The 19,712-nt window shown below is 39.3% G+C and overlaps 1 protein-coding gene across 1 annotated transcript in view; it reads left to right on the top strand.

Moving 5' to 3' along the window:
* The first annotated feature begins 399 nt into the window (after positions 1 to 399).
* CALCR (calcitonin receptor) overlaps positions 400 to 19,712 on the top strand; it is a 153,199-nt gene continuing 133,886 nt past the window's right edge. The window contains exon 1 of the mRNA XM_053959429.1: positions 400 to 630. The gene's annotated coding sequence lies outside the window, so the exon portion shown is untranslated. The remainder of the gene's footprint in view (positions 631 to 19,712) is intronic.

Genomic DNA, 19,712 nt, shown 5'->3' with positions numbered 1-19,712 from the left:
CTCCCGGCCCCGCAGGGAAGGGACCTCCGGTACAGAGGGCAGTCGGCCGGGCTGCCGACCCCGCCTCCCCCGCGGGGACGAGGGGCATGGGGGACGCGTCCCAGCCCCTGGGCCGGGAGTCTCTCGGCCCCGCGCAGCAGGACCCCCGTTCCTCGGGCGCTGTGCCGGGAGCGCCGCACGGCCCCGCTCCCCGCCACCCCCGCAGCGGCGGCTCCGGCACGGTCGCCCCGCCGGCGGCGGCAGCGCCGGGAGCCGCGGGGAGGCGGGGGCGGGGGAGGCGCTGCCGCCGCCGCCGGGCGGGCTCCGGCCGCCCCGCACCGACGTCGGCGCGAAGCCCCGCCGCGCCCGGGGTGGAGCGGGGAGTGGGCGCGTCGCGGGAGAGAGGAGGCAGATGCTTCCCGAGGCGCAGCCCCGCCGGAGGGGCTCGACCCTGGCTAGTGCCTGTCCGCCCCCTCCGGGACGCGGAGACCCACCGGGCGGGTGTCGGGGAGCGGGCAGCGCCATGCGCCCCTCCGAGGAGTGAAGGGGCGGGCGGGCTGCTCCGGTGTGCGAACGGAGCCGCCGCGGAGGTGGCCCGAGGTGACGGGAGGCCGGGAGAGGTGCCGCGCCAGCGTCGGTAGCGCTGCCACCGTAAGTCCCGGCAACTTCGCCGCCTGCCCTTCCCACCCGCCGCCCCCGGGAGAGCGGACGCGGGGCAGGCGGGGTGGGAGAGGCGCCGGCGTCCAGAGAACCCTCGGGGCAGGCGGGAGGGGGGTACCAGTCTCTGGCTGGCACTGCACCCAAAAATTTAGGTAGAAGAGGGAATGGGTTGTAGGAGCTCCGACCCGCTGCGGCGGCGTGTGCGGTGCACCCCCTGGGAAGGGGCGAGGGACGGCCGGCCGCCGCTGCTCGGAGCTGGCGGTCGGGGCGCAGCGCGGGGACGGGGCACGGTGGATCCCGGAGTTTCCGCTGCGGCTTCTGCACTGGTGAGCAAGTCACTGCCGGTAGCGTATCGGTTATAGAGCAGCCGCTCTCCGTGCTGGAAGTACAGCGCGTTTAAATGACACCTGAGTCACTAGTTCGTGCTTCTCAGGCACGTAAGATATTATCTCCGTGTTATTTTTCATCTGCTGGACCGATATCTGTACTTACTTTGGCGTGTCACACCGCAAATGTAATAAACAACATTAGTAGGTTTCAGAATATTGCCATTGATGACGGTAGATTGATATATGAGGCTAGTTACTGAATGTGTCCAAGTACAATATAGTGCCTGCCAATTTTGTCTTTAAATTGCTATATTGATTTCATTTTTGTAGGTTTTTTTGACAAGGTTAATGTCGTTGACAATTTGCAGAGGAAAGAAAAACTTCTGGTTTATTTTAGTTACAGAATGGCAACTGTAGCTGAAATGATGAATGAAAAAATCATTCATAAAAAGAGTAAATAGAAAGATGTGTATCCTAAGACCTCTCAAAGTCAATATTGTCGATATCTAACAGATTATGTCTTCCTGACAAGCTTTTACGTACACTGGTAACCCTTGAACTTCTTAAGGGTAATGCAGTGTGTGATATTCTTCTCAGGACTGTGCACTTTAGAGTTAAGTAGTCTGATTAGAGGGAGTTTAGAGTGAATTAAACAAGACATCACAATATAATGCCTTTGCTTTTTCATAGGAACTGAATGAAATTTTGCTTCTGTTCCTTTTCCCCCCTCAGTGGTTGAAGGATGATATTGTGGGGGGAATCCTTGTGTTAGGTCAGTAAAAAAAGGGTCCTTATGCTGCTTTAGGGCTGAGTGTATCAGGGCTGACCAGGATGACATTGCTGCCAACAGCTCAAACTGCAGGTGATGTTGAGCTGAAGAGGGAATTTAATTCACCTCTCAGAATCCTAGACATAATTGTCAAGTAGGTAAATTAAATACAGGAGAGCTAATACTTCAGTGTAATTTCTTCAGACATATGATAACCTTTGCTGGTAGGCAACTTTTGCTATGCTACCACTCTGATGTTTACTATAGCTGTCATACGCTAGCTGACATGAAATAGTTCTGAATGAACTAAAATACTGTGTTTCTGTGTCTACTGGTATGTATTAGAGCATGCAAACTTTATAAATCTTGGGTAGATGTTGGTCCTATTAAGATAAATGGCAAAATCCCAATTAACCCCTCCAAAGGGCAGGTTTCACCATACGTCTTCATTATCATTTATAGCGAGTGCCAGCCAAATTTACTTAGAAATTCAAGTGGCAATGTTTAAATCTGGCTAGTGATGGCACTTCAAACATCTCTACATGTTACTGCTTTAGAATCATGGATAAGAGCCACACAGGTCTTAATAGTTGTTTTAAAAAGATATATAGAATAAACTGTATTGTGCTTTCAAGAGGAAATAGGCAGTTCAGATTTGTCTTACACTCCAGTTTTTATGTTTCATCAGACTCAAGCACTTTTTCATAAAAAAGTTGGATTGCAGTTTGCATATGCAAACTTTTAACCAAGGTATTCAAGCAGCAAATAATATTTTCTGGTTATTTCATTTGTGGCAAAGAAGTTTACAAGTAGACTGCTAAATATTTGAGCTACTATAAAAATCTCAGCAAACAACTGAGCCATGTTACAGTTTAGTTCTGTGCAGTTCCTAAACTTTGTTGAGAGATGAATCAACAGAAGCATCTTTTCTAAAAATCTAAATGAAATAGTAATAATATGTTTACAATGATTAGCTTCATAAACTGACAGAATCTAGTTTAGCAAACTTTTTCTTTGCATGTCTACAGCTAAGTGATTTTGAAAAGCATCTGAAAAAGTTGAGAATTTTCATTAACGGTGAAAACAATGTTCTACAGAGGGTTTGATTAATTATTTTTATTCCAGCTCTCTTGTAGATTGAGATAAAATGGGATGTTTAAAACCTAACCAGTTAATTTTAAATCTGTATCTGTAGACCTATAAGAAGCTACATTCAAGTCCTGTTACAAAATAATAGTGGTGTGACCAGCATATCTGTCAGTAATTCCTACTAGTTTTGTATAAGTGAAAATGGAGGAAGAGAGAGCATATCATGACTCAAAGTTCCTGAAAAATCATAGATAGGAAAAAGACTTTCCTAGGGTTTTTTTGGTGGGTTTTTTTGGTTTTTTTTTTTTGGTTGGTTTTTTTTTTAATGCACGCAAATAGAAGTTTTGGGAAAAAAGCAACTAAATAATTGAGCTATACTTGACTGAAAGTTATGCTAGCAAATACAATGAAATTCAGTTTTAATTCAGTTTTGAAAGTGATAGTTGGTTCTCTGTGTTAGTAAGCTGGTAAACTCAGTTTTGTTTTATTTCTGGTAATGTGTTTCTGGGTCCTAACTGTTGTCATTTGTCAGTATTGAAACTCATATTAATGCCACCATAGATCCTACCTGGGCCTTTCAGGAGCGATCCTGTTACGTGCTGAGCACTTTCAACCATTGTTTGTGAGTGGCATCCAGTCAGCTCCCTACCTAGAACTACACACAGAGAGTTAAATTGACTCTCTTGAAAAATTTGCAGTGTAAATAACCAAGAAGGTATAAGACGTCTTGCCCACGGCCAGATGATGATGATCTTGGTCTGAAACATGAATACTCTGTATGTAACAACGTTAGACTGTGTACCTTTTAAGAAGATTAAATTCTTAAAAGATTAATTGATTCTTTCATAAAGGTACCCAGAAATGAATGACCAATACCTTAAGGTTGTATGTTATTTCCCACTGATCTTATTTTCTTCAGTATTAACCTCTATATTTAGTAACATCGGACTTCCATAGAACAGCATGTAATTACACATTGTTTTATATTGGTTTTTGCTCTTATACCCACTTTCCATTTGACATTGCTTTTAGTCACTTCAATTGAGTGCATTTCAAAGTAACTTAAATGAAGAGACACACTGAATTGCTCACATGGAGAACTAATATAAGATAACACTAGCAGATGGAATTGTCCACGCCTCAGTTAAGAAGGAGCACTGCTTACAATGTTGGGCTTGATAGTCACCTGGAAGTTACAACTGCAAAATCCAAGTTTCCTGCTAAGTGTAGTTATAGCCATTTCAGATGGACACCTTTTTAATCAAGGTGGTATCCATAGATATCACAGGAATCTTTCTTCAGGGCATCTTCTGAACAAACCAAGGATATGGTCTTGCCTTACCAGAGAGGCTGTGAGCTGTTCAGTTGGCTCCATGCTTTTGAGGTGACTCTCAGTTAAGGAGCATGAGAAGGACCTGGGGGTGGTAGTTGTCCTCTGGCAGTGAGCTCCTTTTGACTCTTTGTGCTGCTTTCTATGGATGTATGCAAAGATTTACCACTTAACCAAGGAAGTACAAGAAATTTGGGTGTTCAGCCATAAGAAGCAAGTGTAGTCATTGGTCATAGTTGATAGACAATAGCACTGGGAACACAAGTACGTATCAAGCACATCAGAGGTATGTGCCGTGTGTTTTTCTATGGTTCCCAAAATGCCTTCGGAAATAGAATAGATAGGAGAACTAGAACTGGTTTGAGCAAGTTACATGCTGAAGTGTAGTCCTGAAAGGTGGCTTTCTACAAAGGATCAGATTAACCTGTGTACCAGAGACTGAGGAAATGTGTGGAGGAAAACTCCTGAGTCCAGGGGGTGGATGGATGGTGCAGTACTCATTTTCTTACCTGTCAATATTGTACACAAAACCAACTGAAAAATGCAGTTCATGTAAGTGCACCTTATCTGCTGCACCTCAACATGATTGATGGCCATACTCCTTTTTCCAAAGTTATCATGTGGGGTTCAGGAAAGGTGACATAGTGTGGCATCTGAACCCTGGCTTTTTTATAATTTTTAATATAGAAGACCTGACTGATTTGGCAGAATGGCTGTTCTCACCACGCTCTTAGGACTGTTTTTTGAAAAGGCATGCATTTCAGTTTAATATGTCACATTTCAGTGTTGCAGTTTCATGTGACACTGTTCAGCAAATAATTTCTTGCTTGGTCATATCCAGCAGTGTATATAAGAACCAAATCACTTTACCTGTGGTTTCTGATGAATAATGTTAACTATTACCAAGAGTTAGATGAATAATACGTTTGATAAAATCAAATAAATAAGCAATATTTTTAAATTTATGGTTTTACTGCATTTTATTCAAGATAGCTCTAATGGTATGTATTTTCAAGGAGTATTAAGATATGATGTAAATTTTTGGTGGCTTTGACATGTTTATTTTGTGATGTCCTCATTACCTCGGGGTAAAGCAGGAGTTATAAAATTGTTATTATTCAAAAGGAGGTGTTTGAAATGCCTTTCTCTTCCTGGGTGGTCTACAAAGTGCTTAACTGCCCCTTAAAAATTAGAAAAAAATATTTTTATTCTGGTTATTTCATCTAGAAATTGAACATCCTTCAGGCAATGCCAAGTGAGTTTACAAACGTATTTGGAGGTTGTTTGAGTCAAAATGAATTATGCCATGTCTTCAGAGTTGTCGTGTCAGAATTAAGCTGACAATTAAAAATATCTCTTTTAAATATATTACATGCCTCTGAAAACACAGAATTGCCATTACAAAGATGTCAAAGCTTCTTGATTAAGACTGTGCTGTGATATACTTGCACAAGAAAAACAAACTAAACTTCTATTTTACCTTTTTATTAGTGACTGGAATGAGACTCAGCATTTGGCAGTGTCCCTTCAAAGGTCAACTACATTTTCTGCTTGTGGTTTTTTAATAATGAAATATTTACTTGCTTTTCAGTGCTCACATAACAAAAACTTCTGTAATTCATGGCACTGTTTAGAGCTTGATGGAAGACAGAGAAAGGTAACCAGAGACTGAATAATTTTATAGAGTGAATTAGCCACTTCTGTTTCTCTCAGGCAGCGCTGAGGCATTATCTGACATGAGAAAGCTCAAGTGACTGTAGCATCTAAGCTATGATGTATGCAGATGGATGACTCTTTTTTAGTCTTGATTTCCCTCCAGCTGATATCAGCAATGAGTGCTAACTGCTTAGAAAAATCACAGGTTGCTCTTCAGTTGTATTTTATTTGTATCTTGATGTTCCCTACAAGTTTTGTATGCCAGAGCAGTCATCCGTAGCAAATCTAGCTATGACGATTTAAGGGAATCGTTGAATACCAGGTTGAAGAGAAGCTCAACATGAGCTGGCCATGTGCTCGTGCAGCCCAGAAAGACAGATGTGTCCTGGGCTGCACAGAAAGCAGTGCGAGGTCAAGGGAGGTGATTCTCCCACTCTGTTCTGCACTTGTGAGACCCCACCTGCAGCGCTGCATCCAGCTCTGGGACCACCAACAAAGAAGGATGTGAACCTCTTGGAGCAGTTCTGGAGGAGGAATGTGAAGTTGATCAGAGGGCTGGAACACCTCTGTTGTGAGGACAGACTGAGAGAGTTGGGGCTGTTCAGCCTGGAGAAGTGAAAGCTCCAGGAGACCTTATAGCAGGCCTCCAGTACTTAAAATGGGTCGACAGGAGGGCTGGAGAGTGACATTCTACAAGGACATGAAGTGATAGGACAAAGGGGAATGTCCTATCTGACAGAAAGAACTGAAAGAAGGCAGATTTGGATTGTATCACAGGAAAAAACTTTAGATAAGAATGGTGAGACACTACAATGGGTTGCCCAAAGAAGTTGCAGATGCTGCATACTTGGAAGTGTTCAAGGCCAAGCTGGATGTGGCTTGTGATCTGTGAAGATGCAACATGAGTCCTCAAAATGATTTTTCTGTTTAAATTTACCCCCATTATGGTTCAGTGACAAACTGGTGATGTTTTACTCTTCCTTCAGTACAAAATCTATTTATGTCTCACTTTTGCACAAGCTATGTTCTTTTGAGCAGACCTATCACCATGTGATTTTTTATCCAGCTTTATTTGATAGATGTCTCTGTTCACATAATATTAGTGACTTGTAGCCTTAGTCTGTAGCTTGTGTTCTGTAGTCTTAGTTACCTGTACTGTGCAGGTGCTTCATCACTTGTTCCCTCTCTTGCTTTGCACTTCCTTTTCATTGTTGAAACATGATGGTGTAATTTGCCATATGCCAGCTAAAAAGCAGATGGTAAGCATCTCTTAATGGATAAGTATGTTTCCTCATGGAAGAGGTATGAATGCTGTCCCATAAAGTTACAGCTCTTTTTTGTTATGGGCTAGTGTCATCCATTGTAGTAAAATGAACACAGAAGATATTAGACGATCTTTACATTGCCATGTATAAACTATACACACATATTATCTATACTAGCTCACTAAACAGGGGGAGCATTTCATACTCTTAAATATGCTGTGTGCAATCTCATCCAGCCTTAAATACTGAAGGACAGGAGAGAGAGGATGCTCACACCTTCACTACTTAGATTGCTTAGAGAAACTTTCTGAAGTTTTTTGGATTTGATAAAAAAAGGTGTCTATGACTGATGAGTGTTCATTGACTAGAAGTTGGATCCCTCTGGATAAAAACTCCTTTTGTTCTCACCAGCCAATCCAGCTCCTAATGGGATCTTCATTTTCTTTTGTGTTCAAAGCAATACAGAAAGGGAAGGTAGGTTTACTGCTGTTACCCTCAGCTGTGCTGTTACTGCAGAGGTGGAAACACTGGACTGAAGGGTATGGGATGTAGAAGTTGCATCAAATAACACAAAATTTGAAGACTGAAATGGAAAGGAAAAACTCAGAAGAAAGAGGTATTTTGAATGCAATATGCAACTGAACATTTGGTGGTAGAGATAAACCGGGAAGTTATGCTACAAAATGACTGATTAATAGACAGCACTGTCTTCCATTTACCTATATTGTAGCAGGGGAAATTGCATTTACATTTCAAAGGGCAGTTTAGTCAAACTAGCTTAGAGAATCTCTGGTAAATCTTTGGCTTTGCTTCAGGGTGTTTAAGAACATTGAGTAAGTGAAAGAGTAAGCCATACACAGCTGATCACAGGCTCCTTACTGTGCAGAGTTGTAGTGCTTGGAATTTAGCAAGTCCTCTTAAGCTCTGGTCTTGATTAAAACTCGGTGATGGGAAGCAAATGGTGTGAGTGGAGATTTCCTTTAATGTTCTCGGTACCACTTTCACAGCTACAGACTGCTGAAGGGTCTGACTCTTTAAGCCTTGGAGCTATTTTGTGTTAGAATACAATGTTTTCTTCTGTGTTCAAATGTTGCCAAGTACGTTTTGGGTTGAAGCAGGATCAAGTAATAAATAATAATCATTGTTACCATATGTTCTCACAGATAAAGCAGACCCAGTGTTTTCTTGTCAGCTGTTTTTTCTTGCATTTTTTGGTTTTATTGTCTCAGGGTATTTGATTGTGTATACTTCCTAAAGACTGGGCTAATTTCAGCACCGAAAAGAAAATAAGTATGTGTGGATTCATAAGTGTTTAAATACCTGCTGACTTTATTGGCAATCAGATCTGAAATGTTTTGGAAGAAAAGTGTTTATCCCATGATATGCCTGATGTAATCAGAGGTCATCACTGGAGAAACCAGTAGGTAGCCACCAAATAAATTTATCACTTCTTTTTCATCTGCTGTTCAAATTTAAATGCAGAATAATAAGCCAAGCCCACTCCAGCACTTTGTCATTGTTGTAGCTGTCTGAGTTGTCTGCAGAGTGACAGAAATTACACAAATCTTTGCATTTAAACTAGCAGCCTCCCCTTTAGTAAGAGGAAAAGAAGTGGGGCTTAAATGGCCTATAGTGCGTGAGAAATGAGTGTGACTAAGCCAGAAGGAGATATGTATGCACTGTATGCAGAAAGGGTTCTGAGGAACCTCAAATATTAACTGAAAGTATCTCCATCCCCTTGCAAAATATTGGGACAGTGCTTTATTAGCATCAAAGCCTATAATTTATCTACTTATTTAGATAACTTGCAACACATGGTCAGTATATTATTTACTGTAATGTGAATCATCAAATGCTACAGACATATCATATACCACATCAAAGAACATGTTTGATGAGAGGTTTCTCAAAGTGATGAATTATATTTTTTCTCCACTGATGTGCAATTCCACATGGAGAAATCACACGGTTTAATATTTAAAGAAATATATGCCAATTACTTCAGTATAGAATTTAAGAAATTTCAGAACTAATTTTACTATTGAAAATGTTCATTTTTTTCAGAAGTGAAAATTAAACGTTTGAATTAATTACAAGATTTTTAAAATAAAATCTTGGGTTTACTATCATTATAAAAGTACTTTTGCAAGTGATCAAAATTTCAGTTATGTGTAAAAAATTATATTAAAATACTATTTTAATTTTTTAAATTTCACTGTAATAAGTGTCTTGAACTCAACAGCAGACATGGTTTGGATGGACAAGGATGCAACAGACTGGAGGAAATATTGGGAGAGAAAACAGACCTATTCACATTGCATACTTATTATTATTTTTTTTAATCTATCTTCAGTCCACTGCATTTATTTGGAAAGTTTTAGCCAGATCATTTTCACGATCTCTGAAGATCTCCTCCAGAGTGCATGATATATTCCTTTGCTTACATTCACATGTTCTGGTCACCCTTTTTGCCTGAGAAGTCCTTGTGCTAGCATGCAGTGGAAAATGGCCTTGGCAGTAGATGGCTTCTGAGTCAAGACTGAACCTTCTACATTTGTGTAAGAACACACCCACACATGTACAGTCCAGATCTTCTAGAGATTCCAACTGCAGTCACAGTTTTGAGGTAGCATAAGCCAGTTTGTGCTGCCTAAGAGAGAGCTGAGAGAACATGCCTAAAGTACAAAAAAAGAGCAGAAAGAGGTATAAACAGTATAGAAAGATGGAAATGGTTTCATACATGGAAGAGGGATACCAGAATTGGGAGTTAGTACTAAGGACCGGTAGAGTCTGGAGTTTGGGGCACAAGTCATTTGATAAGGACAAGCTTGTACAACACATTAGATACTGAGGGAGAAACTGACATTTCCAGAAACAGGCATTTAGAGACTAGATGGGGCTAGGAACTTGCAGGACATCAGAACATTAGGAGGAAGATGTTTTGGAAGAGAGAGAACATTAGGAGGAAGATGTTTTGGAAGAGAGAGAATTACCTCCCCCCTTCCCCACTAAATATACTGGAGTTATGAAGTTGGGAAAAATGAGAGCATTAAGAAGGGGAAAAAGTGAATGCCTGGGAAAGAGATTCAAACTGCAGTGGCAGAAAGCTGGGAAGGAACTAGGTCTGACTAGGTATTGTAAATGGCACTGAAAGAATGGGGAGTGGAAAGAGATGAGAAGAAACAGCTAATGTCCAGGAGGAGACAGGAGTGGAACAGAAAAAAGTTCATGATGGAGAAGCTCAGAGTAGAAAGAGCAATATCCTTGACAATGCACCAGTCATACATGACCTGCCAGAGCCCCACCCATATTCTGCTGTCAGCACACATCTGTGAAGATTTTTGGTGAAGAACTTTTGTGTCAGTGTTTAAAGGCTCTAGTGTCTCACATGAGCCATTTTCACCATGTGTAGTTGAAACATTGGTGTAATGGGTTTATTGTGTCAGGTTCACTGGGTAGGGTACAAAAGCTATCTGGGAAGCTAATTAATTTTAGCAGCTCTTTAGTTCAACGCATTCAGTGTGTGAGCAGGGCTTGCAGACTGTAAGCTATTTACCAGTCTTTGTGGTAGTAATTTAAACCAAGCTCACAGACAGAAACTGGAGAAAATTTTATGTTACTCACACAGAGAAAGGCTAGAAGTGTAGACCCTTTGAAAGAAGAAAACTTCATTTAATGTACAGGTTTGGTTAATGGAATCTGCTTTTTGCTGGACTTCAGACAAAGAATGAGGATGATCCTGCTTCTCATATGATTTTATACAGAGAGAGGAGAAGATTTGTAGATGTCTATAAGGCAAAAGTTTTGAAGCTGGCAGAGGAAATGTGGATAGACGGAGCAATTTGAAGTATATCGTTTCAGAGAGAGAAATTCTCTGTTGAGCAAAGAAATCTTAGGAAAGCTGAAGACCTACTGAGTCTTTTGGTGTGAGTGAATCAACCAGCTGAAAGTGATTAAAAATAGCTTTTGCTGAGGAGAGGTAAAAATGAAAGAAAAGTATGTATGTTAGTGGAGGAGACTTGAACATCCTAGAATACCGCTAGAATAACTAGAGAATAAAAGATACAGATCAGATGAGGGGACATTTGGAGATGACATGTAGATAATAAAATGTGGGTCAGCTGTCATTAGTGTGCACAGTCCCAGAGAGAAGCACCAACCAAAGTTCATGTTAGAAGCATGGTCCAGAGCCACAAACCCAGCAAGTTGCCAGTGACCATGGGAGTATCATAAAATGAAAAATGAAAAGCAGGCATTTAAGAATATGTGTGCTAAATACTGCAAAGCAAACTGAGGAGATCAAAGGTGGAAAGTGTGCAGCTGAAGAATGTTGCTGGGGAAAGCAGCCAGCAGAAATGTTGATGTTAAAAAAAAGGAGATTTATAGTGATAAGATATACATCTTTTCCAATAAATTAAGAAAAAGTAGCCATAAAAATGATCATCAATATTTGGGACAAGTTTTGGGACTAACTTTAGGAAAAATTGAATCTGTGGCATACAGCATGGCTAGAAGAACATTTATTCTCTGCAGATGAAAGTCCAAAGATACAAGTAAACATCCAGATATCTCTATGATTGATACTCCTGCAGAAATAATTTTGCATAGAAAGGTTAGCTGTACATTAAATTTGATAAATACATTAAAAGCAGAAAAAAATGGAAAATAATATTTGGCCTGGCAGGTCTGTGTAATGGTTTATGAGTGTGTTTGAAAACAGAGGATGTCAACTTCTTGCTGCAGAATCGACCTAGAAGGCAGTACCAGAAGTGCACTGCTCTGTAACAGCTATTTCCTCTGTGAGCCCCTTGGCAATAAAGATGTTAATTAGAAAAGCGAAGAAGCCATGAGAAAGGGTGCACTTGATGATGGCAGTAGAGAAGAAAAATGATAGGGTGTTCCATATAGGCATAGACATTAAAGATCTTTAAGGTGGTGAATCAAGAACAAATCAACACAAGAACAATCATGCAATCATGCAGGAACAAAACCCACTCATGCTAAATGTCATCACTTCCAGGCCCTCTGTAACAACCAAATTCATTATGTTAGATGCACAGTTTGATACTGGAAAGCCTGAAAGGACAAGGAGAGCAGCTAATTAGTGCTTTCCAACACTTTATCCAGAAGGCAGTGTTTCAGAAAATCTGCTGGTAAATTGTTTGCACATGATATATCGAAGCAAGGTCTTGGAATAGCAGAATGTCTCACACTCTTACCAGAGAGAATGTCACTAAAATCCAGTAGTGTTAATCACATGATACTGGGGACATTTAGAAATCACAGTCAGATCCAAATCATTAGCAAGCAGATGAGTGGTAAGAGTAGAGCACTGGAATGGATTGCCCAGAGAAGCTGTGGAATTTCCCTCCTTGTGAAGATCCAAACTAGGCTGGATATGACCAGAATAAGCAGATCTGTCTTTGAAGTTAGCCCTGCTTTGAGCAGGGGGCTTACTAGATTATCTCCAGAGGTCCTTTACAGCCAATTTTATTCTATGACTCAGGGAATTACCATGGTCTCAAAAGGAGGCATCCAGGCATATCCAAAAATGGAAAAAAAGGAAAAGAGCTGAAAGCACTGATCTCTCCAAAGGAAATTAAACTCAGAGTAGGGTAAGTAACTCATCTGCTAAATAGCAGAAATTATGTCATCTCTGTAAGAAACCGAAGGAGGAATAAGCTTTTATGTACAATTTAAAAATGGCCTAGGAAATTTAGAAAATAGACACAGTTTACCTTGAAATAAAAGGCAACATTCCATGGGAAAATACCTCTACAGGATGTGCTGCATGAGCTGTGGACATTGCAATAGTGATGTACATTTATGCAGCATTAACAAAAACACAATTCACTGTCAGCTATCTTTTAAATGTTTTTCCTTCCATGTCTTAGATATTGCTTCTTCATCCTTCATGTGTATGATATGCTGAGCTACTGAAAGTAGGTAGTAAGTTTTAGAAGCCTTTGATTAAGGAAAAAAATGCCAACCCATCAATGCAACATTGTGGAATCATAATAATGCTATCTCTCACCAAACAGCAGTAGTTTGGAGGTTAATTCTTTGTCAGTGAAGCATTTATACTGCAGAAATGAGCACCAAGGAAAAAGCCATGTTGAGAAATTAATAAATCTGTTTACTATGAAAGGTTTTATGTAATACAATAAATGAGATCCACTGACTACCAGTGATAAAGTATTGAATCACTTTTCTTTAAGTGGGCACTGTTCATCCTTAAAAACCCAGGGAAGAAGGATTCCAAGGGCAAAAGAAGTGTGAAAACTAGCATTTAAAACTGTAGTAACTATTCTCAAAAAGGCTAAGTAAGGGTTATGCAAGTGGTTTCTAACTTTGGAGTTACCTTTATAATCTGGGGAGATTTTAATTATGACTTTATTACACAAATTTGGTTTTATGAATTTAATTCCAAGAGAAGAGACCTTATATGACATATGGACACCAGTGATTTACAAACACATAAAGTGTTACAGGCAAGTGCCATGTTTCCTTTTGAAGTGCCATGTTTTCCTTTTGTTCCCCTTGTTCCTTTTAGCAACATTGAACTCAGAGTCTTTGGTAAAAATGTAATCCATTAGTAAAAGCAAAGGTGGAAAGGGAAAACAATGCAGTAATTTAAGTACCTTAGACTTAAAAAAACCCCAGACGCTAAAGCTGTTAGAATACTATTGAGAGCTTATGTTAAAGTGATCTTAATGCTGCTGAATAAAACTCATCAATCTTCAAGAAGGTGGCAGTCTGACAGCCAATCTGTTAGTGTTTAGGCTTAATCCTAGTCCATGAAGAACTTACATTTTCTCTAAGGGTCATTACCATTAGCCTGATAAAAGAAGTTCATCTCTGTTCTTCATACTTTGATTCCTTTTAAGGCATTTTTTTAAGAGCAGATTTTACACACTGCAAAAGAAATGAAATGCTGCTAGGGCATGAGGTAGCTCCCATAGCTGAAAGAACTGCCATCCTGTCAGAGAGATTGAAATGTGTCAGGGGCAGGTTTTTCTGTGACAGGAAATAATAGAAGATGTGATCTCTTATTCAAAGTAGTTAAAATAGGGTATCCTGTAAAATATCTTAAGATACTTGTTTGCCATACTTAAGACAACTCTAGAATTCTCATAGGCTTTCATACCTGTGTCAATGTCTGTTTATAAAGAGAGGAATATCATAGTAGTGAAATCCTGTTTGGTACACTGACTTCCTCAAAATCTGCTGAATCCCAAAGCAATAGGATTATGTATGAAGAGCTCCCAGTTAAAAGTAAAAAAAGAGAGAGAGACTTTTAGAGACTCCTTCAGATATCCACACATCTATCTGAGAGAGAGATCTAGTCATAAACTGCCTTTCCTATTTCTTCATTTTGCTTAATTTGTACATGATTATTCCTGAACAGTTTCCTCTTTCTTAATTGTCTTTGATATTTCAGGATAATCCTTAGGTATGGACAAAGCGTGAGGGTGGGAAGTTTGAGAAGGTATATTTGGTGTTCTTTAAAATCAGTGATTTAGATTTTTTATTTCTTATAATTTTATTAAAGCAGCATTTCACAAAATATTTTCCATAGTATCCTTATCCTAAGTGAAATTTTAAAGCAAAAAAAGCAAGTAAGAAGCACTGCCAAACAGACAGGACAAACAAAGAACTTCTTGAGTATACAAGCTAACTCTTGTGATATGACTTTTCCCCAGAGCAGAAAAAGGAAAATCTGTCCACATTGTTTATTTAGGTAGAACTAGGAGTTTCTGTAGCTAGGAGATACACTCTTAAGGTATGGTCTATATGCTGTGCTGCATCAAAGGAATGAAATAGCAAAATATCATAGAGCTCCCAAGGAGTGTGAAGTTAGTAGGCACACCCTGGTTTGGGTGAGAAGAAGTAAATGTGTGTTGGTGGATAAAAAGCACATCTGTACTGTTACCACATCACTTACTGCACCAAATACTTCTTCCAATTACAAAAAGAAGGATACTCTTAGAAGGCATATTGATACTTCTTTTAAAACTAAGTAAACCAACTTTGTGACCCCTTGTATATCACACTTGTTATATTAAAGCCTTAACTCTTACTTGAAAGGAATTGATTCATATGAAGTCCTCTTTGTACTGTCAATGTAGCAAACAGTGAAGATTGTGAAAACACAAAGACTTAAAATCTACTTATATAATTAATATTACTTTGCATTAATCTGTTAGTGAAAAGGAATCTGGAGAAGGTAGTTATAAATGTAATCCATGTTTGATTCAAAGTCTTTTAACTCTGCTAGAATAGAATAAATTGATCTGAGTGGTAAATGAGAATGTGTCCTTCTGTTTTGTTGGTACTCTTTAACGAGACATGGGCAACAGCTACACACTTTTCTGAAGGTTTATGTTTAATAATGGCGACTATAAACTCATTCCAATTTTGAGGATTTTTCTGGTATCATGCACTCCACAATTGGAAGGGATGCTAGACATAAGTACACTTGGCAGTTTCCCACTAGAAAACAATATTGTAAATAACAAGGAGACCCAATAGCTGAGACAGAATGTAGTGAGCAATTAAATAACAGGGCTGAAATTATCTCACAAACCCAGGAAATATAAACTCAAAGCTGAAACTTCTTCTTTAACTTTTGTTTTTGACCACACCAAGCAGAGCCTGATTTAAAGCAAAGCCTGATTTTCCCCTAAAACTTGATATTAATTCCATCATGTTTGCTTGTGTGCATCTCTGCATGTCTGTGCATATATTGCATTTTTTAATTGTTTAATTGTTCCATTTTCAATGGAAAGCCTGGATAGTACCTGTTAGCCTAATGGAGGAGAACAGAAAGAATGGTAAACAGATTTTAAGATGCAGCCTTCTCATCAGGAATAAAAGCACCAGGGGGAAAGACAAGAAAAGAAAAGAAAAGAAAAGAAAAGAAAAGAAAAGAAAAGAAAAGAAAAGAAAAGAAAAAAGAAAAGAAAAGAAAAGAAAAGAAAAGAAAAGAAAAGAAAAGAAAAGAAAAGAAAAGAAAAGAAAAGAAAAGAAAAGAAAAGAAAAGAAAAGAAAAGAAAAGAAAAGAAAAGAAAAGAAAAGAAAAGAAAAGAAAAGAAAAGAAAAGAAAAGAAAAGATGCTCATGAAATACGGCTATTGCTGCTGCTACTACTACTACAAGAGAAAAAAAGAGACATGAGAAAGCTGACAGAAAAGAAAGAAAACTCTGAGTTTGTGGGAAACCCCAAGCTTAAGGAGCACTGAGAGGTTTTAATTTTGAATTTTCTTAGTCCAGGTTTAGGGAGCTACCCTAAAAAGCAGTCTTTTTCAGTTTTGTCAGATCTACTTCACCTACCTCTCCAGATCTCTTGCTGGAGGTTGATGAGGTGCCCGGTAGGTGGCATCCTTTTAACACAGTGCTGGCATCAGTTGGTTTGGGTTGAGGTTGTTTTGTCGTTTTTTTTTTTTTTTCTTTTAGTTAAATGCATTTTTTTCCTGCAGAATTTGAATGGATTGTCACAGAATTGGCACACGCAGAAGTTATATCGTTGTGAGAACTTTTATTCAAGGTTCTCAAATTTGGCATTTCCAAGCTTCAAAAAAAATCTCTATTTAGGAATATAAATGGAAGAAAGAGGGAGAAAGTGTTTTTCCTCATTGGTTCAGAACAAGTTTCTGAAGGAGTTTACAATGAGCAACATGTTCACAGCACCTACTGAAATCACTCTGTGTTTTCTGACTTGAGGGCTCTGGTTTAAATTAAAGACTTGTTTGCAGAACATGGTGATTAGGATATCGTATTTACATTTGAGCAATTGATGCCTGAAATTGTGACATCCTGTCATCTGCTTTTAATTTGCCTCTGTTACATCTTGTTCATTTTTGGAATGTATTCATTTTTTCTTCCTAAGAAATAATGCTCATGGTAACTGGGGAAGTCTGTGTTATCACAAACCCATCTCTGCTTCAGTGTTTGCACACAGTTCTACTTGAGAATGATGTCATCAGATGTAGTTTGAACAAGCACATGCTTTGGACTGTTAGTGTTTGGCACAGGGCATCAGTATCAGGTGCCAACTGTCCATTCAATTAAAGCAGTGAAAGCACACAGATAATTCACTGAAAGCACACAGGTAATTCACAGGCTAATTGCAGGTGGAAAACAAATCTCCTTAACTTGGTTAGAAACATGTCGTGGATCAGGATGTTGAGTAGCCAGGGATATCTGGGGATGTCTTGAGAAAGTGTTTCCAAAGAGCTGTTCTTCAACTCCAACTTTACCTCCTGGTCTGCTTGAAGGTTCACCTTGCTTGGAGGAGAAAAGCAGAAGTTCATTGTGGCTGGAAACAAGACCAACAAAAAAGTTCTCTGTCACTGTCTAGTAATACAGGATTTGAAATAAATATACTTGGTGGCTGAACAAGTCTCACTAGTTCCAAAGCCATCTTTGCACAGAATAGGATTGACAGATCTGTGTCAAATGGAACATAGCGGGAGTTTTTAAACATTTTTCTGCAATTTACTACTCTGAGGTTTGTGGATTCACCTGGGGATAAAGATGCCATAGTGTCCTCTGCCAATCTGCAACTGGTCTAGTTGTATCTACTGGTAATAAATCAATTATATTGTCAATTTGCATCAGATTGAGACCACACCAAGTTTAAAAAAAAGTGAGTTTAAGATACTGGCCTATTTCATTTCTTCTGTTATTTGTTTTGAAATACATATTTAATCCAAAATTGTGTTGAAGATGTTGTTTTAAGGGGAATACAGCTGTTTTTATATTCTTTTTATATGTGCTCAGTGGTGTGCTTTTCATGAACACACCAATCAAAGAGTCCACCTCTATAACTTCTTCCATCCCTGCCTACTTTGCCTGGGACAATCTATCCCAGGGAAAACTCCCCAAAGGACAAAGGTAAAAAAAGGATGTGGATTATTGCTGGTAAATATATAAATAGAAACAATATTTTCAGAGCTAGAAAATTCCATTTAAAACAAAATTATGGGAAAACTTTTTTTGGTGCAATTGTCAAAAAGTAGTACCACATTGAATGAATATGTCTGAGGACTACAAGGATAATTTTCTAGCCAAATGTGAAGTGCAAAGTTGTCTTCCCAAGTCTGCAGACAGACCATCTCTGTTTATCTGCTGCTAACCATAACTTTCCCAGGTTGTACCAGGCTGAAATTCATATGATAGGATCATACCCACCCTTCAGAGTGTGAGTGGCAGTGTATGAATCAAGCCAATTTATAAATCTGCTGCTGCTGCTTGGAAAAAGCTCAGAGGAGCTGAATTAGTAGTGTCAGGGGAAGGACCCCAGTAAAAAATGTTTCAGGCCTGGATAGACTGATAAACTCTTCTGAAATAAGCAGGCTGCTGGAGGAAAGTGAAGGGGCAAAATTCCTTCTTCCTTTGAACCCTCAGCAGGAATGGAGTTTCAATATTTGAGATGGACATGGGAGAGAGATAATAATGCAGGGAAGACCCCAGGGCAGTGCTCTCTTAGTTGTCAGAGCATACACCATTGCAGCAGTCAGAGATATTTGTCTCAGCCCTTGCTCAGTGATGCTCCCAAGTTGCTTTAATGACTCACCTTATTGCTGATGTTAAAGCAGTAGGTGTCTGGTAGCAAGGACTGTCTGTAATCATAACTCGAGCTCTGTGGCAATTGCTTAACTTATCAGCAGCCTGTTCAGTGCATCTGTGACAGCTTACTGTGCAGGTGTGGAGAGCTGCGCTCACACAGCCCCCAGGGATATTTCGTGTCTTCAAATGTTGCAACTTGGTCCTAGATCAGGCTGAGGGGTGCAGGCACCTGAGGAGGGTCATGTAGGGAAATTTCTTTTCTTTCCAATAAAGTTAGGCTTTATTACTTGCTACTAAGTGGTCTGTGGGACAGACTCCCCCCATATTTAAGTAAACTGAGGTCCAGTTTGAAGAAAGGAAGAATTATTGAATACCTCAATGCAGAATTAATTATGTCAGATTCTGTAGGGAACCTTTATCCCTATGAATTATTAAAGTTTCTTTAAATTAAACTATCATCTGTCTCAGAGTAGTTGAAACCTACTCTTCAGGGCTCTTCAAACACCAAACCAAAACACTGTTCCCATCCCAGAAGACTTACCAGCTAATCCAAGAGAAAGATGTACTCCATGTGGATAGAAACGGAGATAGTTGTATGAGAGACTGTAGTTAATAGCAACATATTTAGTAATACTCCAAGTTTATTTGGAACCCTTCTTTTGTGGCAGATGTTTCAGAAAATGTGGTAAAATTTAATTATATAGTTAGTTAATTAAGAAATTATAGCAGGCACTGAATGAAATTAGGAGCTATAATCAGGAAGGGAAAGTTTTTTATAGATCAACTTTGAAACCAGAAGTGTGAGTAAAGCTGAGAGACTGAGAGGGCAGGAAAAGAGACAGTAGGATGAGTCAAGTAGGCTTTTGACACAGCATTGTCCAGTATGAATAAAGAAGATATGGCAGACTTATAGTTATTTGATAGTAGAAGAAAACATGGATTCAAAAGAAATCCTGATATTAAAAGAGAAAATATGGAAGAGATCCAGAAGATAGACTGGAGTACGTATGTGGAAAGTTTGAAATTAATTTTTAAAAGAATTTTTAAAGAAATTGTATGTTGATG

The sequence above is a fragment of the Vidua chalybeata genome, chromosome 1, assembly GCF_026979565.1.
Source record: "Vidua chalybeata isolate OUT-0048 chromosome 1, bVidCha1 merged haplotype, whole genome shotgun sequence".
Lineage (NCBI taxonomy): Eukaryota > Metazoa > Chordata > Aves > Passeriformes > Viduidae > Vidua > Vidua chalybeata.
Note: the sequence above shows the minus strand (reverse complement) of the source record. Positions and strands in the feature narration are given on the sequence as shown.